At 48.6% G+C, this 25,574-nt stretch overlaps 1 protein-coding gene across 5 annotated transcripts in view; it reads right to left on the bottom strand.

The window, feature by feature from the left end:
* The window catches only part of ARVCF (ARVCF delta catenin family member), a 352,355-nt gene that overhangs the window by 282,289 nt on the left and 44,492 nt on the right, over nt 1-25,574 (bottom strand). For all 5 annotated transcript variants that reach the window (XM_072599775.1, XM_072599774.1, XM_072599778.1 and 2 more), the window contains exons 3-4: nt 23,800-23,844; nt 18,076-18,139 (exon numbers count right to left, since the gene is read on the bottom strand). The gene's annotated coding sequence lies outside the window, so the exon portion shown is untranslated. The remainder of the gene's footprint in view (nt 1-18,075; nt 18,140-23,799; nt 23,845-25,574) is intronic.

The raw sequence follows: 25,574 nt of genomic DNA, 5'->3' as shown, positions 1-25,574 counted from the left end.
GCCTTGACTTGTATAATCTCTAATCATGCTCCATACAGTTGCCAAAGGAATATTCTTGAAAAACAAGCCAGATCCCATCTCTCACTCACTCAGTGTTCTCTAGTGACTCCCCATTGCCACCAAGATGAAACGCAGATTCCTCTGCTTGGCATTCAAGGCCCTTTATTATCTTGTTTCAATCTATCTTCCCAGACAATACTGACACTGGATACTTGCCCTCTTGGCCAACTTGCTACTTCTCACACCCAACAGATCATCTCCAAGCATCTAACAGAATTTAATGCAACAAAAAAGATGAGGTAAACCCTCAGGATCAAAGTAAAGAAAAATTTCCTAACAGTGAGAGGTGTCCACAAGTGGAATGAGCTGCTTCCAGGGTGGTGAGCCTTTCCCTCCTTGGAGATCCCTAAGCAGAGACTAGATGTCTGTCTACCTGGTATGGTGATTGGAGAGTGGATTCTGGGTCAGATCTGGACTGGACTAGGTGCCAGCCGGGAGATTCTTAAACCAAAAGGCACAAAGGCATGCTTTTTGCTGTAACTAAGACCTTTTCTGACACTGGCTTCTTTGATTAACCAGATTTTAGACTCTTTGTAAACTACCTCTTGGGTCTCATTGTTAACCTCCCCCTCCAATCCTCAGAACCCATTTGCCTTGTGTTCTCTGTTGACCCTTTGGCTCCTCCCAAATTAAGACTCTACTCCAACAGCCATCCATGCTCAAGAAGGCCAGGTAGTTGGCCAATAAGTACTTAAGTGCCTACTATGCTGGACGTGATAAGTATTAATGATATGAAGAAAGGCAAAAACATTCCCTGCCCTCAAGGAACTCCCCTTCTAATGAGGGAGACAATGTGCAAATAACTGTACACAGAGCACTTCTGCAGATGGACAGAAAATAATCTCAGAGAGCAAGCTTCAGGAGCAGGGCTGGGTCAGGAAGGACATTCTGCAGAAAGCAGGCTTTGAGCTAGGTCCTGAAGGAATCCAATGAAGTAAATGAGAAGGGGAGCAGCCGAGCTTGGGGGACAGCCAGAGAGAGTGCCCAGAGTGGAGGCATGGAGGGTCTTCTTTACGGGACAGCCAAGAGGCTGGGGACAGTGGAGCAAAGAGAACATGGGTGGGGAGGGAGGTGTGAGAACATTGGAAAGAAAGGGTTTGAATGCCAACCAGAGCCTTTTGTATATGCCCCTGGAGGCCATAGGGAGCCACTGGAATTCATGAAGGGAAGGGGGAGGGTGGGTGGCACAAGAACTTTAGGGAAATCACCTTGGCAGCTGGGTAGGAGGTGAGAGGGAGGAGGGATTGACTGGAGAGGGGAGGACTTTGAGGAAACAAGAGAAATTAGATGGCTGTTACAATAACAACTAGCCTATAACACTTCAGTGGGCAGCTAGGTGGTGCTGCAATGGATAGAACACCAGGGCCGGCATCAGGAAGACTTGAGTTCAAAATCAGACCTGAACTAACTGAAATATTGGAAACACTAGAGATCAACTGAACCCACTGGTGGGGGCTCATGAGCTTTTCAGCAAATGTGGTCTCCCAGAGGACTTGAACTGGGGATTTATAATCTGTGAATTTTACTAGCTATGTGACCCTACGTAAGTCACTTAATCCTGTTGACCTCAGTTTCCTCATCTGTAAAAAAGAGCTAGAGAAGGAAATGGCAAACTGCTCCAGGATCTCTGCCAAGAAAACCCTAAATAGGGTAACAGAGAGTCAGACATGACTGAAATAATTAAACAACAACAGTTGTACTTCAAGGTTTTACAAATATCTCATTTGATCCTCACAACCACCCCGGGAAGTAGGGGCCATTATTATCTCTATTTTATAGATGAGGAAACTGAGTGCAAAAAAGGCTAAGTGAAATGTCCAGGGCCACATGGCTAGTAAGTGTCTGAGGCTGGATTTAAAGTCAGGTCTTCCTAACCCCAGGCCCAGAATTTTATCCACCGTGCCACCTAATTGAGGCAAGGTTTGCATCCCCGTATTCCTGATTACACGGTGCGGTGTTGGCTTCCTTTCAATGCATCAAAATATTATTAACTATGGCACTTTCCCAAAGACCTTTCCAAGGTGATCAGATGCATTCTCCATTCCAGGAAACCTCTATCCCCAGGCCTTGGCAAGCAGGCTCTTCCTGTCCAAGTCTCCAGCCAATCTGTTTGCTTTTACTATCTGCCCATCAGCCCTGGAAGACATGGAGCCTGGGTGAACTACACGCATTCTTGCAATTACAAAAAGAGACCCAGGGAGTAAACACGAGGCCGAGTCCTGAGACAGGCCCTCTCTGAGGAGGCATTTCCAAATTGGATGCAGAACCAGCTCAGCCTCTGCACTCCAGGCTCCAAAATGTATTATCTCCCAGGTTCGCACTGGAGGGGTGAGGGGGAAGAGGAAATTACTACTAATAAAAAAATAATGGCGATGATGCAGCTAGCATTTATACAACACGTTCATGTTTGCAAAACACTTTGTTATATTTTCTCATTTGATCCTCACAACAATCTTGGAAGATAGGTGCTATATTGTTATGCCCATTCTACAGATGAGGAAACTGAGGCTGTAAGGATACTACTACTATTAATAATAGTAACAGCTAGCATTTATAGGGTGTTTTAAGATTTGTAGAGGGCTTTACAAATATTTCATTTGCTCCTCACAACTCTGGGAGGTAGGTGTTAATATCCTCATTTACAGATGAGGAAACTGAGGCAAAGAGCCATTGGATGACTTGCCCAGGGTCACAAAGCTAGTCAGTCATAAAAACATTGGTCTAGAGCAGGAACAGACCTCACAGCTTGTAGAGTCCAACAACTTTCTTTTACAGAGGAGCGAACTGAGACTCAAGTCAGTTAACTTGTCCAAGGTCACACTACATATATTATTTGCCTCACAGGATTGTCAGAAAGAAAGCTCTCTGTAAACCATTAAGCCCCCTAGGTTAGTCTACAGAATAAACTTTTTAAAAGTTTTTAATAGGAGGGGTAGCTAGGTGGTGCAGTGGATAAAGTACCAACCCTGGAGTCAGGAAGACTTGAGTTCAAATCCGACCTCAGACACTTACTAGCTGTGTGACTCTGGGTAAGTCACTTAACCCCAATTGTCTCACAAACTAAAATATTTTAAAGGGTTAAATTAAACTTTTTGGTTCAGGAAAATAACGTGGATATAGTATACATGGATTTTGGCAAAGATTTCGGTAAAGTTTCCCATTCTATGCAGGTGGAAAGGATGGTAAGGTTTAATTAAAGGACAGGGCAGCAACGTGGTACAGTGATCAGGCCTGGAATTAAAAGGACCTGAGTTCAAATCTAGCCTTAGTATTTACTAACTGTGTGGCCCTGGGCAAGTCACTTCACTCTACTTGCTTCAGTTTCCTCATCTGTAGAATGAGCTGGAGAAGGAAATGGCAAAGCACTCCAGTATCTTTGCCCAAAAAACCCCAAATGGGGTCACAAGAAGTCAGACAGAACTGAAACAACTCAAAATTAAAAGGTCCAGACTTGGCTGAATGGCTAGATCCAAAGATATGTCATGAATGATTTGACTTTGGTTTAGAAGGTCTACAGTGGAGTGCCCCAGGATCTGCATTTGACCCTGTTCTGTTAAATATTTTTATCAGGGATCTGGACTCTGATTCTATGAAATGTAAACTATCACTGTATAATAATAGCTTACACTGATACGATACTTACTATGTGCCCAGCACTTTACAATTATTATCTCATATACTCCTCAAAACAATGCTGGAAAGTAGATCCTATTTGTGTCCCCATTTTACAGTCAAACAAACTGAGGCAAACAGGCATTGTGACTTGCCCAGGGTCATGCAATTAGTAAATGTCTGAGATCAATTTTGAACTCAGGGCTTCCCGACTCCAGGCCAGGGCTCTTGCACTGTGGCACCCCCTAGCTGCAGTAATTAAGCTATGTGAAAAACACTGAAGATGACAAGCCCAACCCTGCCTTCCTTACCAGAGCCTTGGACCTAGCTAGGACCGTGGAGACCATCTAATCCGCCATCTTGATTTATGACTCCACAAGATAGGTGTAGGAAGTGGTAGGATTTGAACCCAAATCTTCTCCCTCCAAACCCATTGCTTTCCCTACTACCCCACACTGCCTTCCCTCCAGAAGATAATGTGTATGAAGGCTTCTCATAAAAGGCTGTTGAAATGTGAGATGTCGTTGGGATCATTAGCTGTTTCCCCTGGCCCAATATTTAGCATTTCATTAGGCACCTGCTTAGTGCCAGGGATACACAAAGGGGCAGAAGAGAGTCCCTGCCCTCAAGGAACTTCCAATCTAATGGGGAAAACCACATTATCAGGGCACAGCAATGGGAAGCACCCGGTCCTTGGAGACCAAACCTCTAAGCTCAAGGTCCAGTTCAGCCAGTCTCTTGCTGTGTGCCCTGGGGTAAACATCGTCCCCTGTCTGGATATCCGCTTCCTCGTTCATAAAATGAGAGGATGTGATCGCCTCTAGGTGCTATTTAGTTCTGGACAGCATTAGTATGGTGCTTAGTCAATGTTTACTGACTAGCCAAGGTCTTTCCTTACTCTGAACTTCACAAACACCAAACAAAATGAGCATTTTCATATATAAAGTATAACTGAGACAGGATTTTGCACGAGGTGGTGAATCTCGCTTAGTGATTCCCTCTCTTTTCCTATTCAGGAGATGAGACAGGGTCTTTAGATCAGAACCTACAAGGGAGTTGTCAACGTGACCCACCTGCCAGCTAGAGGAAATGACAGCTGGGGCTCTGTGACCTTGGCAAGTCCCAGTCATCCCTTAGGACTCAGTTTCCTTGTCTGCAAAATAAGGTCTACAGTTCCCGAGGCCCCTCTGGCTCTATGAGTTTGGGCAAAATTGGGCTTGGACCAGGCTGTAACACATGACAGCTTGGGCTAGGGGCAGTTTCCTAGTACATTTTCTCCAGACCTTCCTTAGCTGGTCACTCAGAGGAGATATCTGGTCTCCAATAAGCTGAAAAGACCTGCTCCTCCTACATATGTGACAGACAGAACCACGGCCAGAGACAGCAGCAGACATCATGGCAGCTGCTTCAGTCAACACTATGGATGAGGAAAGCAGCTGAGTAGGGGCTTATGACCCCTCTGGTGGGTGGACAAGGGCAGCATGTACTTAGAAAGTTTAAGGAGAGCAGGAGACTACTTTTTGCTGCTTGTGAAGGTCAGACTGGCCCCCACTTTGCCCAAGTAAAGTAAGCCCCAAGAGGGCAGGGCATCCCTTTTATCTACATCCCCTCCACCCAAGCATGCCCTGGACATAGTAGGGGCTTAAGGAATGTGAGCTGGGAGACATACATGAGGGCTGATGCGGCTGCTTGGAGAGGTAAGCTCCCAGGGACACAAAAAGCATATGGTGGCATTATCGGGGATCTGTGGAAGCCTTTCCTGTTGGAGGTGAACTGATCAATGGCGAAATCAGCGAGTGTGGTTTAAGCACCTACTTTGTATTTCTTTGTATTCATTCTCTTGACATATTCCGTATGTGTGTATAAATGTATTGGTTGTCTCTCCTGTTAGAAATGAAGTTCATTGGAGGGCAAGGGCTGTCCTCTTCTTTGTTCCCAATGTCTAGCACACTGCCTGGCACACAGTAGGTGTTCTATAAATGTTAGAAGGCAGTAGTAGTAGTAACAGTAGCAGCAGCAGCAGTAGTAGTAGTAGGGGTGGTGGCAGTAGGAGGAGGAGGAGGAGGTAGTGTAGTTGTAGTAGAAGTAGTTGGAAGGAAGGAGAAGAAAAGGAATAATGAGGAGGTGGTAGTAGTACATGGTATAATAGTAGTAGTAGTTGGTGGTGGTGGTGCCTAATAAATTCTTGTTGATTGATTTCTACAGACAAGGCACTGTGCTTTGTATCCCCAGGTACAAAGGAAATGGGCCCTGCCCTCAGGAAGCTTTTACATTCTCTCAGAGGAAACAGTGTGAAGACCCTATGAAAGGTGCACACATGAGTCTCCACAAGTGAGCCCCTCCTGCCACGCTACCCAGAGGATGACCACCATGGAAGGCCGTGGAGACCATGGGGATCAGAGAATCGCAGACGCAGAATGGGATGGATCTTTGTGACCATGATATGCGTCCAAGCCTCCTCATTTGCAGCAGAGGGCCCTGAACCTGAGGGGCTTTGGGGATGTGCCCAAGGTCATGAGCTAAGAGTTGAGCCAGCTGACTTGTCCGGGCCCTGTGCTCCTGCTCCCTCCCTGGTGCCTGGACTGAGTCTGGGATGACAAGGCCTTACTGAGGCAGCCTCACTCAGAGCCACGCTGGGCCATGTCTGGGAGCTGCAGACACGTAACACTGACCAGCTGGAGCCATATGGATGCTGCCTCCAACACTCCAGGGCCTGCCTCTCATCCCACCAGCTCCACTCCTACCCTGCTACACACACACAAACACACACACACACACACACACACACACACACACACACTCACACACACACACACACACTCACACACACACACTCTTACTCTCTCTCTCTCAGTTATTTATCTTCCTTTTTCACTGATGGACAAAGCCAAAAAAAAAATCACCTTCCACTTCTCAAGCCCCATGGCCTCTGCCCTTCAGAATCCTTTAAAAGTCCTGTCTTATTCAGCTTCCTGTGCCACTCAGCAGGGCATCCAAAGGCCCATCTCCTGCTGGGAGGGGGGCGCTCCTTTCAAGTCCTTCCTAATCCACTCCAGCTTCTTCAGGCCAGGAAAAGAGTGCCCCACTTGGAGCTAAATACTCCTCGGTTCACAGGAAGACCTCTGGGAGGAGGGTCAAGCAGAGCTGGCCTGGGGAAAGGGTTGTAGAGAATGACTGTTTTGAACCTGTCAGCTTAATTTATCATAAAGCCATTAGCACAGAGAAGAGAAGAGACCCATTAAATAGACAGGGCCATAAAACAGTCTTTGTCTGATGTTCCTGGGCTGAAGGGGGTGGTGGGACCACCTCCTGAGAGACTGTCAGAGGAGAGCCTCAGGGGAGGGTTACCCCTGTGCCCCCACTTATCCTGCCTCCTAACAGATGCCAGAGTCTGTAAATCTCTTCTTATCCTAAGATCATGAATCTGGGCCATCCTTATCACACTGATGAGGAAGCAGAGAATGACACCAAGCAGTGGGGAACATCTCAACACCAAGTGATCACAGATCTTCCAAGTATCAAAGCCAGCCAGACATTATCATCCCCATTTTACAGATGAGGAAACCAAGAGTGATGTCCATTAATGGGAAAAAAGCCAGGCAGGTATCACAATGCCCATTTTAGAGGCAGCCCAATTTCTGGAGTAATTCTACCTCAGATTCACCCTGGAAAATCAGGTCCCTAGAAGGTGACTGCTACACTCGCTCAGGAAGACTCTAGGGATACCCCGAGGGGCTTAGGGGTATCTTTACTAGAGCCCCCAGTGGGGAAGGGGAAGGAGAACAAGGCATACAACCAACAGACTGCTTCTGTGGGGATTTGGCTAAAGCAGCATCTCCTCCTTTGCTGCTCCCAAATGTCTTTGGGGTGCCTGGGCTCTGGACTGGTCTAGAGACTCCCTCCAGTTCATGACTATGTCTCCTCAGCCAATGCCAACATCCTTCTGGTCAACAGCACTCCAGTGCATCACCTCAATCTGACACATTGGGTTGACTGGTGGATGGAGGCTTGTTTCACCTGGTTAAGCTTTCAGGGCACTGTCTCACTGACTCTAAGGTGGTTTATTCCATCAATGCCTCCACCACACAAAGGCAGAAACAGGCTGTGCCCTCAGAAGCACAAGAGAAAGCAGCAGAAGAGCAGAGGACAAATGATAAGATACACACAGAGCAGAGAAGGCAGGCATTGGGCATTAGTGGGCAGTGGGGCAGGGGGACCAGCAAAGGCCTTCTGTAGAAGGTGGGGCCAGAGCTGAGTCTGGAAGGCATCCATGGGTGCTAGGAGGTAGAGGAGGGAGGCAGAGCACTCCAGGTTTAGGCAGAGCCAGGACAAAGGCAGAGGGGATGTTGTGTTAAGTTGACCAGCAGAGCTGGATTGAGGGTGTGCAGGGGAGGTAGGCAGGTAGACAAGGAGCATGTACTAGGTGCCTACTATGTGCCAGGCAAAGAGCTAAGTGCTTGTGGATACAAAGACCAGCAAAAAGCTGACCGTGCTGGCCCTTGAGGTGCTTATTTTCTAAGGGAAAAGACATCAAATAAAAGGGGGCTGAAAAACAGGGGGAGGGGGAGTGTGTGCAGCCCCCCCCCCCACACACACACATGCAGATGCAGTTCTAGAGACTGCAGAAGTGGGGATGGGCAGCCAGACCTACTTAGAAGGTGCCTGTCCTATCGGCTCCCAGAGGAATGGGCAACTCTTCTGAGGAAGGCAGGATCCCTGAGCTATTTGGGGAAACTCTTAATTGCAAGCGAAGACAAACTTCTGGCAGCTCTCCCAGCCACTTCTCGGCCCCTTGAGGTCTATTTGCTTTGGTGATTTGCCATGAGTTAGCTGCAGTGCTAGAAGTAAATGCACGGGGCTAGCCAGAGACCCCATGTGGCAGAGTGGAGACAAAACCACTCTGCCTCTTTGCCAGGTAGCTATGCGACCTTGAGCAACAAGAGCTCTCTGGGCCTTGGGTTCTGATTCTCACATTATCTCAGTCACTGCCTCAGTTTCCCTATCTGTAAAGTGGGGATGGAAATAGTACCTACCTCCCATTGCTGCTATGGGAATAAAATGGAATACCATTCATAAAGCACTTTGCAAGTCTTAAAGTGCTGTATAAGTGCATTTCTTAGTAATACTTCATCTTGACGGGGATCTCCTTTCACAACATTCCCAACAAGGGGTCCCCACTTGAAGACTTTCACTGATGAGGACCTCACTCCTTCCTGAGGTAGCTCAATTCACTTTGAGCCAGCTCTGATTGTCTGTTTTTGTCGCTGCTACTTTTAATTTACTTACTTTCATTCTGAACTGGACGAACACTGAATTAAACAGGTATTTCCAAATACAGAGGATGGAAGGAGAGAGTGAAGCAGCAGGTTCCACATCACTTTTTTTTCCTCAAACCTGCCTTTCCTCTGAACTTCCCTGATTCTATTGAGGATACCACAGTGGGGGGATTTGGGGCAAGGCACTTAACCTCTCTGCCTCAGTTTTCTCATCTATAGGAGCTGACCTCCAAGATCACTTCCAGTTCCATGATCTTATTATCTAACAGTCAATGAGCATTTATTAAACACCTTTTATATGTCAAGTACGTCACTAAGCATGGGGGGGATACAAAAAATGCAAAAGCCAGTCAGTCCCTGCTCACAGTCCAATGGGGGTACAACATGGAGACAACTATGTACAACTAACTAATAGCCTTGATGGAAAGTAATCTCAGAAGGGAAGGCACAAGGAGATAGAGGAACTAGGAAAGGCCTCCTGCTGAAGGCCTTGGGCTTGGTTTTGAAGAAAACCAGGGATTCTGAAAAGTGGAGATGAGGGAGTGCATTCCAAATACTGGGGACAGCTTATCTGAGGGACTGCAAGTGGGCCAGCCCGGCTCAGCTTTTGAGTGGGTGGAAGAAATAAAAGGTAAGAATACTGGAACTCGAGCCAGGTAATAAGAGGCTGTAAAAGCCAAATGGAAGACTTACTATTTGATCTTGGAGGCCATACAGCCACTAGAGTTTACTGAGTGCAGGTGACACGGTCAGACCTGAGCTTTAGGAAAATCACTTTGGTGGCTGAAGGGAGGATGGACTGAAGTAGGGAGAAACTGGGGGCAGGCAGACCCCATCCAAGCAACTGCGGCAATGGTCCAGGTGGGAGATGATGAGGGCCTGCGCTAGGGTAGGGGCAGTGTCAGAGGAGAGAAGGGAGCAGATTGGAGGAATGTTGTAAAGGTGAAAGAGATGAGAGATGCTGCACAGGTGAAATGCACAAGAGATGCTGCAGAAATGAAATCCACAAGAGATGTTACAGAGGTGAAATCTACAAGAGATGCTGCACAGGTGAAATGCACAAGAGATGCTGCACAAGTGAAATCCACAAGAGATGCTGCACAAGTGAAATCCACAAGAGATGCTGCACAGGTGAAATGCACAAGAGATGCTGCACAGGTGAGACTGATAGAACTTGGCAACAGCTTGGATATCGGGGGAGGTGAGAGAAAGTGAGGAGTCCGGGATGACTCCTGGATTGGGAGCCTGAGGGACTGGGAAGATGGTGTTATCCTCTAATAATAATAGAGAAAGTGGGGAGGATGTCTGGGCAAAAGATAATGAGTTTGGTTTGGGACATGATTTGAATGATTCTCTTGACAGTTAAATGCTGGTGGTCACCGATTGAGAGAATCAAAGAGATAGCTGGCTTTCAGTTCTGAGGAACTGAGAGGGAGCATGGTACAGAAGGAAAAGCATGATCTCTGAGGCCCTGAATTCAAATCCTCCCCCTGTCACTACCTATCTACCCTTAAGCAAGTCCTTTCCCCTCTATGGGTCTCAGTTTCCTCCTCTGTACAATGAGGAGACTGGACGCTGGCTTCTGAGTTCCCTTCTGACTCTAGATCCTGGAGGCTGCGGCTTTAGGGTATTTCCTGGAAAGCTAAACTCATCTGAACAAAGAACTCCAACTTCCAAGTTCTCCTCTTCTCCAGGCTAAACTTTAGCAGACCCGTAAAAAAATATAAAATTTCAGAGAACATCATGGAGGAGAGGGGGAAGGAACCAGGATCCTGGTGAAAGACCTCGAATTCACCCCACAAAAGGTCAGTTGAAGGAAATAGGGATGTTTAGCCTGGCAAAGAGAAGATGGAGAACGGTCAGGGAAAAGCAAGAGCACAGACAAGCTGATTGACTACTAAAAGCAACCCAAAAATGAAATCATTTGAGGGTTTGCCACGGGGTAGAGGGATTCTTGTCCTCCTTAGCCATGGAGGGTGGAACCAGGAGCAAGGGGGATAGTACAAAGAGATAGACTGAGCTTAGCTCGATGCCCAGAAGAACTCCCTGGCAGGGAGAGTGTCCCCAAGTGAGATGGGCAGGAGATCTTCCAACAAAGACCCAGATGACCACTTACTGGGCATACAGTACAGGGGGTCTTGAGGCAGAAAGTGAACTAATTGGGCTCTATCTTAACAGGGGAACTTGGGGACCCACAATCTAGCCTTGCCTCACAAATCACTGTGTAATGAGGAAAGTGTTAGTTGTACAAGTGTTCGGAAGTACTGGCTTTGAACTCCAGCTCTGACCCCATCAGGCTGTGTGACCCTGGCCAATTCTTAACCTCTCTGTTTCCTAATCTGCAGAACTGGAATAATCACTCCAGCAGTCCCTGTCTCACAGACTGTGGTCGGGAGATACACCTTAAACTTCTTTGGATCAATGAGTTCTTCTCAGAGGATACAACTTAAAGGGGCCTCAGAAGCAAGTGAATCTGACCCTCATATTTTACAAAGGAAGAACTGGGGCCCAGGGAGGGAAGGGACTTGCCCAAGGTCACACCAATAGCAGAGCTCACACTTGAACCTGGGTCCAGAGCTCTGTCCAGCGCACATACTACACTGCTTCTTGTGTATAATAACACGAGGAGACTACACAGCTACCTGGGCTTGTGTCTAGGTGGGGAGCAGGCGAAAAGAGCTCTGGGCTCCAGGGGCTGGGTCGGTCTCTAACCTCGCAGGAATCTCTGGCAGCTGCCAAACTCCACATACAGCAGGTTTGGTTTCTCGGGCCTTTGGGATCAAAGCGGAGCGTGAAGGAGACTTTGCCAAGCATAAGAAACCTGACTTCCTCTGGCAGCAGAAGAGAGGATTCTGAGAGGAGAGTGGCCACTGCCTCGCCTATGCTCTGGATCACAAGATGGCCCTTGGCTGGCTGCAGTCCCTCCCTCAGAAGGGGGCAGGAGTGGGGGCAAATGTGAGCCAGGGCAGAGGGGAGGCTCCAGCCAACTATGGGCTAACTTTTCAGGGAGTGCTCAAGTGTGCTGCAAAAGGAGATGCATGGTACAGCAGAAATCAACCAGTCAATCAACAAGCGTCTGTGAAGAACCTACTGTGTGCCAGGGACTGCACTGGGTGCTGGGGACATAAAGACAGAAGGTAAACCATCCCTGTCCTCTAGAAGTTTAATTCTATTGGAGAGAACAGCATGCCCTCATATACTCCATCAATGATCATTTATTCAGCATCTACACTGCTCCAGGCCCTGTACTTACACACACTTGGCACCAATGGCCCTGAGGTCCAATTGAATCCTCCAGCCCTGCTTCCGGCATCCGTAAGGTGGGGGTGATAATCGTTGTCACCCTCCCATCCTGAAAACCTTGGCTGACAGGAGAATGAGTGATTGCTATGAACTGCTAAGCTACAAGCTTTGGTTTGGGGGGGGCACTGTTGCTGGTGCTCCCCTTTTTCCCTCCTCCATCCCTCCCCTGATCTCTTGAGCCCATGTGCAGAGGACAGGACCAGACAGGATACCAGAGAGCACAAAAGATGAGGGAGGGCTTCTGGAACAGGGTCATGTGTGGATGACCCAAATTCAGTTTGATTCGCCCCTCCGCTAGGATGCCCTGCACTGCTCCCGCTCAGGGTCTCTGTCCCTCAGTGACACATCTGGGCCAGGGGTTGGGCACAAAGAGGCAGAAGGGTGACCATCCCTGCCTTCAAGGAGTTGACATTCAAACAGGAGGTAACATGTGTCTCTACTGAAGGGGGATGCAGACCAGGACTGGGATCTCCCTTGGTCACTGCAGCCTGGAACCTTCTCTGCAACCAGAGAGTCCCTAAGGCAACGAGGGGTGAATAGATTTGCCCAGGGTGTCAGACGCAAGACTTGAATCTAGGGCTTCCTCAGCCCAAGGCCAGCTTTCTCCCCACTAGTCATGCAGCCCCTGCAATGCCCATAAATAAGAACACACAGGACATTCACAGTGTCACAAAGTCACCTTGGAGAGGAAGGCTCTAGTAGGAAAACAGGCCCTGCAGAAGGTGGTATCTGAGAAGAATCTTAAAGGAATAAGGGATAAGGGAAGGCAGGAGGCAGAGGTGAGAATGGACAGCATGCCAGGCATGGGAGAGAGGGGTCTGGAAATGAAGAGTTTGGTGTGAGAACCAGCAAGGGGGACAGCAGAGAGGACATAGAGGGGAATCGGTTACCCTTCCTCTGGAACCATGATTGTCTGAGAGCTGCTGAGGCACTGGGGGCTTCACTCCCTCGCCCAGGACCACCCAGCCAGGACCAACAAAGGCTGACCCTAGGCCCACTGTGCCAAAACATCTCCAAGGAACCCCAGAGCACCCCCAGCTGTTGTTTGATATCAGGCATAAAAAGTAACTGTTTTAAAGGAATTTACTACAAGGGTCTACACAGGTGTTGCTCAGATTGAAGGGGTCTACCCGGCCAACATTTTAAGGGCTACCACACTATGTTCTTCTGTCTCTCTACAAAAGTCTTATTAGTTACATAACGTATGTAATAATTTTACATAATTTATACAATGTCTACATAATTTATATGATAATTATCCATCATTTACATAATAATATTTACAGAATTTATACAATAATTCTATTTACATGATTTATATAATAGAGGCGACGTGAAAGAGTGGATAGAAAGTTGCCTGGAAAGTTTGCCCAGCACGATGTGAGTTCAGGTCCTGATTCTTACCAACAGTAGCTGCGTGCCTAGGGGCCTCTCTGCACCACAGGCAACCTTTAATTGTAGCACCACCCTGTTATCTCCAGGTAAGGACCAAGCTAGTGAAGAAAGGTCATGGTAAACCTTAAAATGCAGGATACATGTGATCCACAGAACTGGAGAGTAGAAGGGACCTCACTGGACATCTCATCTAACCTCTAGAGCGTAAAAGAAATTCCCACTACTGTCTGCCCAACCTAGCCCAGATGGGCCCAGGGGAGTTTGCAGGAATCAGTCATGGGACTCCCTCTCTGGGCCTCCTGGGGTTCTCTGCCCGTCTCTGCTGCCCTGGGCCTAAGGCCCAGACCTACCCCTCACTCCTGCCCGCTGTGTCCAAGTGCCACCAATAAGATTGGTGACCATGTAACTCGGTGCTCCATGACCCAGGGCCCCCCAGCTCCCCTGCCTCATGCCTCAAGGGAGCAAACAGGACAAAGACCAGAGAAGAGCTGCCATGTCTGTCCAGGAAGGATCGATTGAACATGACCTCTGCCCTGGTGGCAACAGGACAGGGCCACAGAGGATCCCCCTCACTGAGCAGTGATGCCTCACAGAGGGAGCAAGATGGCAGCCTTAGCAGCCAAGTCCCACAGACCCATGAAGGACGATGCTTCCAAGGACAGCAGGTATCTCAATCCCTCCAAAGGAGTTGGCAGCACTTATTTATAGAGGAGGAGGCCCTCCACTAGGCCAAGGCCAGGTATCCCTCACTTAACAGTACAGATGTGTTGACACTAAGCTTCTCAAAAAAGAAAATTTGTATCTGACACACAATGCCATTGTGGGGAGGGGGCTGAAAAGTGGGATCCTGGAAAGTAATTTGGAATTATAGAATAACAGAATGGAATGATGCTAAAAAAAAAACACAAAAAACCAATTTGTCCAAAACACCTGCATCTTTTGACCCGGAGATGCCACTTGGGGGAGGAGGAGGGGTGTCAGGGACAGTAAGAAAGGGCCTATGAGTGCCAAAAGGCAGAGCTTTTGGGTACCAGCAGTCAGACCACAGGCATTTATTAAGAGCCTACTGTGTGCCAGGCACCGTGAAGAGAGCTAGGGATCCAAAGACAAAAGACCATCCCTAGCCTCAAGGAGGTACAACCTGCAAACACTCCCCCAACGTGTGAAGAACACCAGGTGTGAACACTCCCTCCTCGTTGCAGAGAAACCACTCTTCCCTGACCTTGATTTTTGGAGAGCGGCCTGGAGGCAGAGGGAGCTTTGCTCACTTGCCCAGGATCACCTGAGGCAGGACTTGGACCCAGGGCTGACCCTCCACCCATGACGCCAGTGTATCTCCATGGAACCAGTTAGCACTCAAAGGTCATTTTTCAAATGAGCCTATCTGAATTAATTGGAGGCATGAAAACATCGACCTGAGCTTTGTTTCAGCTGTAGGGGTCCCCCTCCCCTTAGGGCTGCTCTGCCACCTTTCACGGAACCCTCTTCATGTGCTAAACATAGATAATAATTATCTATAATTGACATGATGCCAGCAGCTGCAGAGTCACTACAGGAAGAACATGGCCAGCCTCAGCCCCACCCAGGCTGGGACACCCCAGGCAGCCACTTCAGCTCTCAAAGCTCAAGCCAGCTCTCTCAGACCACCACAGAGAAGGCAACTATCAGCACTGGCGAAGTGAGTTTCCCCACCTGGGAGTTCCTCACACCAGCTTTGTTCTCCCCACCCCCCCAGGCATTTCCACTTAGCTCATGCTGTCCTGCCACTTCCTAGTTTACGGCTGATCCTAAGGATCACAGATCTAGAATTCCGAGGCCCCCAAGCCTAGGCCCCAAATTGTGGGTGATGAAAAAGGAAGGGCCAGGCACATCCTGGTACAGGATCAAGGCCATGGCCTCGGCCCCATTCCTGCCTCTGATAATGGCAGACAAGATGGATCTAGGACCAGAGGAGCTGTGACCCCAGGGAGGACCTCTTCTGGTCTGGCCTGCTGGGGCTAAGGCCAGCACTCCACAGGGCCCAGCTATAGATGGCTGAGGGAACTTCTTCTGGATTGTGGATCGACTCCACTGAGAAAACACCATGAATGGGGGCCTGGTCAAGAAGTCAAGCCAAGCAAGAAAAAACAGAAAACTCAAAGGAACGTTGAATTTAGATGTGGAGGGGGATTCCTTCAGTCCAAGCCCTACTTCTGAGGAAATAGACCAGGCAGAAAGAAGACCTACTGGCCGTCCCTTGTACACATCGGTCCAGCTCCCCTCTGTGCCTTTGCATTAGCTGTGCCCAGTGCCTGATTCACAGTCCCTCCTCACATCTGTGCCTTAAAATTCTTAGCCTGCTTTGAAGTATAGTTCAAAGGCTGCCTTGATTTCCCCCAGTTTCTAGTGGCTCTACCCCTAAATGACTTTGAATTTACTTCATAAGCATTTTTAATTTAATTCAAGGAAACATCACTCACTGGCTCAGGAGTCACTCGGTAACACCCATCCATGTCCTTGGCAGGCAGGCCCCAAAACACCCACTTGCCAGCTGGCTGTGGGATTGGGCAAACTCCTAGAAAGCCCCTAGTTAGAGGGGAAATCATTCTTTAATGAAACATCACCTCTGCTAGTCCTCTGATGCCTCACTGCAGCACGCAGGGATGCCTGGCTTCTCCTGGGCTGTGCCCCGGGACCTGGTTGATGGAATGTCCCTCAAAGAGACAAAGGTCTGCTGGTGACCTGGGCGTCTGTGATCTCAGGACCAGCCTGGCTCAGTGTAGACAGGCACCCCGACCACAAGATGGACTGCTGGGCAATGAAGCTTCTCACCCACCACTCAGGACAACGATTGACTAAGTCAGTTAGTCAGTCAACAAACGTACATTAAGGGCTTACTCTGGGTCAGGCTCAAGAACATGCTATCCCTCGTTAAAGGATCCCCTTCTAAGGGCAGGGACCACCAGTAAATAACTAGGTACGTACAAGATACTCATAGTCAATAGAAGGTAATCTCAAAGGGAAAGGTGCTTGCCCCTGGCGGGACTGAGGAGGGCCTCTTACAGCCTTCCTACCTAAGTCAGGGAGAGTCCTTCCCATGAAGAACTGCAGGCAGATCCAACCTTGAAGCCTGGGAAACACACAGGAAAAAATGAAACCCTGGCTGTACAGGGAGGCGCAGGAGAAGCCACAGGGCCATGTGCAGAATGGCACAAAGAAAACCAGCAGAAAGTGTGCCTGGCCCTCTGGGGAGAGCCCCTGGTGAGGTCCCAGCTCCCATGGCGTTACCAGTCTGACTGCCATCTTCTCAAGGCACTGCCTTCCTGCTGCACCTGCCTTGATCTCCCTTCCCATGAGTATACTTTTCTAAAAATCACTCTCAGATGCCAGGGCAGACAGCAGGCATCAGGCAAGTATCTCCCTCGTTCCTCACAACGACCCAACAAGGTAGAGGCCACTCCTATCCCCATTTGACAGATGAGGACACTGAGGCACACAGGCATGCAGTGACTTGCCCAGGGCCACACAGCTAGGAAGGGTCTGAGGTGGGACTCTAACTTAAGGCTTCCTGATGCCACTGTACTGCCCAGCCATGATGGGAAGTGGTCAGGGAAGAACTCCTGGCACAGCAACAGCTTGTAACTTGTCCGTGGGTTAGTAGAGAGGGCCAAGGGTCAGGGAGGTTGTTCTTTGCCCATCAGATGCTATTTGTAAAGCACCTAGCATAGTGCCTGGCATACAGTAGGTGATTACTAAATGCTTGTTCCTTTCTCCAACCCCCCCTGCAGCTCATGCTGCACATCATGTTGTAGGACACTGTGCACAGGAGCTAGAGTCCAGAAGGCCCAAGCTCCAATCTTGCCCTTAGATACTGGATAGCCAAGGGCAAGTCTTTGGACCTGTCTGGGTCTCAGTTTCCGGCTCTAGAATGAGAGATGCTCTCCAGTGCTCTGTGTGTGAGCCCATGAAGCAAAGACTCTTCCCACTGCACCCCACACCACACCATCACCAGATCATTCCAACCATGGCTGACCAATGAGGCATGCCAGGGCTGCTAGCACTGCGAAGCCAGTCTTGCCACTGTGCATCCACACACATGTGATGGATGTCTACCCAGTTTTATCCAGTGAAGGAGCGTGGCCCAGCAGAGCTCATCACTAACTTCTACCCCCTGGATTGTAGGAGACACCAGACCCTCCAGCTGCTGGCTGCCTTGGACCTCTAAGCAGAGGGGAGCTCTCTCACAGGTTAAGAGCTGGGCCCAGACTCTTCCAGCCCCATCCATCCAGGATGGATTTCTGGGGAGTGAGGGCTATCACAAGGCAGCCCAAGGCCAGTTCTGACCATGGACACTTCCTGGGCTGGGAGATACCAACACACAGAGAGATTCCTGCTCCCCTGCTCTCTGAGCTAGGGTTAGAGCCAAGTCTTTCATTACTGGATGACCTACCACGTCCCTGGGGCTCCAGGCTGCCTGTCCAGCTGTCAGGGGACCAAGTCCTCGGTTGCTTCTCCTGGTGGAAAAAAGAAGAGAACCAGGCTTAGAGGAGAAGTTAATGGATCCAAGAGGGATTGGGGGAAGGGGGTGAGAACAGGGCAGCCAAAGACACCACCTTCTCTGTGGTGGGGCCAGCTCTCCACCGCAGCAGGGTCTGCAGCAGCCTGGGCCCGCACTCATCTGAAGGACTTAGTGTTACAGAACATCCTCCATTGCCGACTGGCCACGTCACCCTCTCTCAGACAGCGTCCTCGATTGTGAGGAGGCCAAAATTAAAGGTCTCAGACCTTGAACTGGGAAGGGCCTCAGAGCACCCTCATTTTACAGAGAGGGAAACCAAGGCACAGAGGTGAAGTGAATTGCCCAAGGTCTCCGGGTCATGCATCAGGCATTGGCAGGACCCTCAGAGGCTGTGGAGTCTGAGCCTCTCGTTTTATAAATGGAGCCTGAGGGATTTAAGTGGTTTGGCAGGTCTCACAGGTGGGAAGTATCTATGGTAAGACTCCAGCCCAGGTCTTTCCACCTTCAAGCCTAGAGCAGAGGGGTTAAACTCGCTGCCAAGAAAATTACATGGGCTCTGGGGCAAGGCCCTGGATTCAAATCCTGCCTCCGGGGTTCACTGCCTATGCGACTTTGAGCACTTCCAGTCTCTTTATCTGTAAGGTGCAGGGTTTGCACCCTGGGGTCCCTTCCAGCGCTAGAGCCAGCACCTGGGAGGTCGGTCCCTTTACCTCTCTGAACCTCAGTTTCCTTCTCTGTACCATGAGAGGGTTGGATTACAAGACGTCTGCAGAAATTATTAGCTCTAGACTTTGAACTTGAGGATGCAGTTTGGACTCCAGCCTCAGTGCTCTTTCCGTGACATCACACTGCCTCGGGGTCAATGCATTTTACTGTTGGGTCATGTCAGTCATGGCCAACTCTCCATGACCCCATTTGGGGTTACCTTGGCAAAGATACTCTAGTGGTTTGCCATTTCCTTCTCCAGCTCATTTGACAGATGAGGAAACTGAGGCAAACAGGGTGAAGTGACTTGCCCAGGATCACACTGCACCAAGTGGGTAAGAGTGCCAGGCCTGGAGTCAGAAAGATCTAAGTTCAAATTCAGCCTCAAACACTTACTAGCTGTGTGATCCTGGGCAAGTCACTTGACCTCTGTTTGGTTCTATCCACCAGAGAATGAAATGGAAAACCAGCCCAGTGCCTTTGCCAAGAAAACCCCATGGGCAGCAGGGTGCACTTAGCAGAGGCTTAATAGATATTTGCTAACTTGAATTAAGCTGGTGAGAAAATTCTCTGCTGCCTCCTGTGTGTCCAGAACTCCCAAACTGGCCTCTCAGGGAGGTTGATGGGCTGCACTTCCCCTCCCAAGCCCTTTGCTTGATCCTTGGCCAAAAGGCCAGCTTCCCTAGTCCCTCCATTCCGCTGTCACCCTCCACCCACATCCCAGGATTTCTTCTGTGTTGCTATTTTTGATGTGGTAGGGGATGTCATCATCTGGGCAAATCTAACCTCCATATTAGGCAAAACCAGAGGAATTATCCCCAAGAAACTGGGCAGAGATCCCTGTGGCAAGGGCTGAGCTTAGTGACCCCATTGGGGATTCAGGCTGCAGACTCAGGAATCAGAGACAGTATTGTCTAGGGGTTAGCTCACAGGTTCACAGAGAGGCAGCATGGGAAAGGAGATGAGAATGGGCCTGGATTCAAGTCCATCTCTGACAATAGCAGTGGAACCCTTGGCAAGCAGCTTAACCTCTCAAGGCTCTAGGCAGCTTTAAGTGGACAAAACTGGGGATTCTATCCCAATATGTAGTGGGAGCCAGTGTCTTCCCTCTCCTTACCCAGCTCCCCTCCTGCCCTCCTGCCACCTTCTCACCCTGCTAGACCCCTCCTTTATTGATTCCATTGGGGAGAACCTCCATTTTGAGAAATACCTGGGCCAGTCATCCCTCATTACTTTCCTGCCCCATTTCTTGCCTCTCCAGACTTTACCACCATACCCCCTAGAAGTCCCCTTCTCTTCCTCTCCTCCTTCTCTGCTCCCTTTCACGTGCTGGCTCCTTGAGAGCAGACATAGTCTTCCACTTGGCTGGTATTTTCCCAGAACCGGGCACATAGAATCTCCACATAAATACATTTTTTCTTGCAAATTCCCGTTACTGACAAACTGACCAGTCTAGAACTCAAAAAATTAAATTTGCAGGACTCAGAGCTGTCTCAAAGAAGATCACCCGCACTCAACCTCCGGCCCGGCTCATTAGAAGAAATTGTTGGGACAGTGCACAGCCAAGATGAAATGTAAAATGTCTATTCTGCAGCCCTGCAAATTGCATCATGGATTGATTTTTTTAAGTATCAGCATCCAGGAGAATACAGTCATAGCTGTAACTGATTCTTATTGAAATTTTTCTATCAGTGTGTACTTTTGTGTATCAAATATTTCTTCTGTGTAGAAGAAATGAATAGCTGTCCTATACCTGATTTACAATGCACTATGAGTACCTTCATACTCTCCTCGCTTTGGGGAAACCTTAGATATGAGCTAAAACCTAAGCCATGGAGATAGAGACAGCCAATAAATAAGAGAAAAGAAGCCTTATTTATTGGGCATTCCATACCCATAGTTCCCCATCTCTTCAATAAAAGGAAATACATGTCCTGAAGTCTTCTGTAGACCCAGACTCACTCACCACCTCTCACTCAGAAGCCCCCTCAGCTCCAGTCTCCTCCTACTCTCCTACCCAACTCATCTTGCACATGCTGACAGAGGAATTTTCTTCATTCACATCCCTGCTCTGCCTAGAAATCTTCGGTGGCTCCTACCTTCTTGGACAGGCATTCAAGGTCCATCCTAATCTGACCTCATGTGACTCTCCCTTCATATGGGCAACCCTCTGACCAAACTGGACTGCCCATCATTCCCAAAATATGCCTTACACTCTTTCACCCCTCAGACATTGCTTCCTCAGGCAAGGAAATAAAGAAGGGGAAATACACAAATAAATACAGCACCAATTGTCTCCCTAAGGCTGGGAGCACAAGAGACTTTCCTATTAAGAAGGGGCCATTACAGTTGATGATTTTCCCACCCACAAAGAGGGACCCAATTTCCCTTCAAAGGCCAAACCCTGTTCCGGAGATGGTTTTATTTTCAGAGTAAGGGGCAGTGAGGAGGTGCAGGGGGCTTGGGTAGACTGCAACTCACCACAAACAAGGATTTATGTAAGAAAAGTGGAATAAAGGAGAACATCAAAGAAATGAAGGACAGGGAGAGATGCGTGGGAAGAACCAAGGGTGACCCATGGGTCAGGCCAAGCTAGCCATCCCAGCTGCCCTTGTGATGGACATCAGGAGCAAATGGGCACGCGGGGTGGCTCCCCCCCAGCAGTGAACTGGTGGGAAGATGTGGATAGAAAAACAGAACAGGCTGCAATCTGTATCTCTGTAGAGATGAAATTGCAGAGCCGTCGGAGAACCGGAATCATTTTTTACAAGTCTCCACTGAAATCCTCCTTCCTCAGTTACACAAGAGCCCTGTTCTGGGGCAGAGGAAAGAGGTCAGATCTCAGGAAGGCACATGAGCTGAGCTCTACGGAGGGCCTCAGAGAGTGCAGTCCAGGCATGGGGGACATGGGCCCAGAGGTGAGAGAAGAAGCATTGTAGACAGGCCTGCATAGGGGGTGAAGCAGAGTAATACGTGATGAGGCTGGAATCTGGATCCAGTTCAGAAAGGACTTTAAAAGCCAGACAGAGAAGCCTGTATTTGATCCTAGAGGTAGGAGGGAACCAATAGAGGTTTTTGAGCAGGGAAGTGGCATAGACCTGGGCTTAAAGAAAATTCTTTTGGCAGAAGTTTGAAGGATCAGTTAGACACAGGAGAACCTGGAGGCAAAGAGACCAACAGCGAGGGTCCAGAGGTAAAGAAAAGATTCTTCCAGGGCCCAAGGTCACAGTGACAGACTCTGCCTTCATCTGGCCATGATGCCATCACTGCCTTAGTCCTCTGAGCCCATGACCCCTTCAACTTTTCCCTCTCCCTCAACCCTCACGTCCCATCAGCTCCCATGTCCTGGTGTTTGCCTCTCAGTATCCTCTCTAACAATCCATCCTGAACACTGCTGCCCTCAGAACCTGTATGCAGATGTGGTCAGGGCCTTCTTTTGCTTCAAAATCCTCCATGGCTTCCTATTGCCCAAAAGAGTATTGTGGACCTTGAGCTGGGAAAGACTTGGGTTCAAGACTTGGCTCCAAGACTTGGCTCTGACATTTACTAGCTGTGTGACCCTGGGCAAGTCATTTAACCTCTCTTGCCTCAGCTTCCTCTTATGTCAAATGGGGAGCCTAATACCTGTACGCCCTACCTCCCAAGGTGACAGAGAATCAGATGAGATCATGTCTGCAAAGCACTTTGCCAACCTCCAAGCCCTGTGGAAATTCTGGCTACTTTTACCTTGGAAAATCATTTTATGGCTATCTTATGTTTTGACATCACCTACATTTCCCTCACATCCCTCCCCCAACCCTCCCCTGCAGGGAGCCAGCCCTTGAAAAACAAGCCAGAAAAAAGGAAGCAAAAAGAAAATTCTGCAGAACAAGCCAGTGCATTGAAAAGTCTGAAGGAATGCTCAGTATTCCATGCCTGTGCTCCTCTATTACTACAAATAGGGACTGGACTAGAGGTTCCACAGGAAGAGGGAACACATGGGAGAGAAGCCTCTCTATGCCTGCTCTGCACCCAGTGCCCTGAGAGGGGCCACACAGACAGGAGGAGTCCAAGGTGGGGCTTGAACTCAGGTCTTCCCAGATTCAATATCAGCTGTGCTGTGTTGCCTCCTATCATCACTACCACCACCACCACCACCATCATCACCATCATCATCCCCATCACCATCACCATCACCACCACCATCATCCCCATCCCCATCACCATCACCATCGTTATTAGCAGCAGCATTATCACTAAATAAAGTACAGACTCTGCTGCCTCACACTCTGGCTATGCCCTCTCTTCCATGCTTACTTGAGGTTACTCCCCTCCACACATCCCTGTCAGCTAATAAGCATTTATTAAGGCCCCACTATGTGCCAGCCACTGTGCTGAGTGTTGAAGATACAAAAAAAGGCAAAAGACAGGCCCTGCTTATAAGGATCTCATAGTCTAATGGGGGAGACTATTTCTAACCACACCTCTCTCCCAATACACTCACTCCCAGAGACATAACTAGGATAGGGCAGCAGGGGCTCTGCACTACAGAAAGTAGAGTGGGTCCACAGCACTACTCTGGGGTTGCTCACATCACCCCATGGCAGCTATACCTGACTGTTCCCAGGATTGCTTCCTCCTCCTTCAACATCACCCCTCACATCAGGTGAGCCTGAGTCTCACCTCCCCACCACTTAATCCAGGTGCAGGGATCTCTAAGCCTTTTCTCACACCTCCATGCCTTTGCTCACACAGTTCCCTGCACCTAGAATGCCCTCCTTGCCCCATTTTTGCTTACTGAATTCCTATCCATCCTCTCAAGCCCAACTCAAAAGCATCTTCCTCCAAGAAGCCTGTACCTGCTAGTAATCCCCCCCTCCCTCAGGCTTCATGCAGAATGCCATTGTGTATATTTTTCAAATACATCTGTCTTCTATGTATAATACAAATAATGACCTTTGCATCACTTACCCCACAGGACTGTTTCGAGGAAGCCTCTTCCAGCGATAGCACAGCCTAGAGAGAAAAGCACAAGAAGAGAGGGTTCACATCCTAGCTCTGACAATGACTAGCTATGAGCAACGTCATGTCACCCACCTCAGTCTACTCAGCTGTGAAATGGGAAACATCATACTACCTACGTCTCAGAAATAGTGTGTGGAGAGGATTTTGTAAATAATCAATTTCCATAGGAATAGGAGTAAATGATATTACTGGCTGTGGGGCCTTATCCCCAGTGGCCCTAGCTGGCTATAAAATGAAGGAATTGGGCTAGATCAGAGTTCTTAACTTTTTGGAGTAACAGACCCCTTGGGCTGCATGGGAAAACTCACAGGCCCCTTCTCAGAATAATGTTATAAATGCATAAAATAAAATGCATTGGATTACAAAGGAAACCAATTATACTGAAATAACTATTTTAAAAATTGTAACCTCCGAAGTAAGCAGCCCTGGACTAGGTAATCTTCAAGAGCCCATTTAGCACTAATTTTCTACCTATCTGTAAACTCATCACCAGTCAGGCATTGTGGGCACAAAGGAATTATGAGGTAACCTTGTTTCTGAACAAGTGGAACCCAATACCCCCAGGTCCTGACTTAACCATCAGGGATCTTTCTGTCCTAAACATTCAATAGTCCAGTTCCTTGAAAACTTTCATCTCACTTCTCCATCTAGGCTCAGGTGAGCCCACATCGGGGCAAGTCATAACTAGTGGAGAGGGACCTTGAAGGGGGTGAGAGCAAACAAGAAACAAGAGAGTGCGGAAACAAGGCAGCCAGAACCTTTGGTTGAAATAGGAAGCTACCAGGTAGGTGGCAGGCGGAGGTGGGCCCCAGCCTGGCCCCCTTTACACCCCCAACCCCACCAAGGTTTCAGCAGCAGTGGTCTCACATGAAGAGGCTTGGCTCTCCTACCTGAGATGGTACCTTATCTCAATTATAGGTTTGTTTCATCCTGCTTACTCAGACATGGTTACCCGCCCTGGACACCAAAATTCCTAGCTACAGCTCTGGGTGGAGAATAGAAGAAATGATCTCCTTCCCAATCAGAGTCCTTGGAGGTAGCAAGGAGAACAAGCTCCAAGCCTTGCCTCAGAGCTGCTAACCACTGACTGACATCCAACAAGTCAGCTTTCTCTAACCTTGCAAAACCACATTGAGGTTATCCCCACCTTCCCAATGTCCTTCCCTAATCATCAAAGTCATGGTGACAGCACATGGAGGGACCAGGCCATCTGTCACTTCTGAGATATACAGTTTCAGAGCAGAGAGATGCATTTTTAATTTTGGGAGAAATTCTTCTTGGACAGCTTCCTGATTTCATTTGGGAACACAGGCTATTCTAATCCAACCCCCTCCTTTTACAGAGGAGGGAAAGGAGACTCAGGGAACTTGGACTCAGCCAGATTTCCTTCAGAGTCTGGGCCAACAGGCCTGAGAGAACTAGCGTACTTGAAAAGCTCAGAATTATCCACACATGAACTATAAAAGACATTAGAGGAAGAAACATCTTCCTGACCTCCAGATGGTGAGGTGATGAACTTCAAAACTATAGAATGAGATTTATCAACTTGGGATACAAAGTCTAAAATTATCACAACCCCTGCCCTCAAAGGGCTTACCTTTTACGAGGAAACACCTAGCATGTGCCCAGATGATAAATAAGTGTTATTTTCCAACAGGGCTGATGTAAGGATTTGTTTTACTAAGGTTATGTATATTGGGTATAACAAACATTTTGTTTTT

Source organism: Notamacropus eugenii, chromosome 4, assembly GCF_028372415.1.
Source record: "Notamacropus eugenii isolate mMacEug1 chromosome 4, mMacEug1.pri_v2, whole genome shotgun sequence".
Taxonomy (NCBI): Eukaryota; Metazoa; Chordata; class Mammalia; order Diprotodontia; family Macropodidae; genus Notamacropus; species Notamacropus eugenii.
Note: the sequence above shows the minus strand (reverse complement) of the source record. Positions and strands in the feature narration are given on the sequence as shown.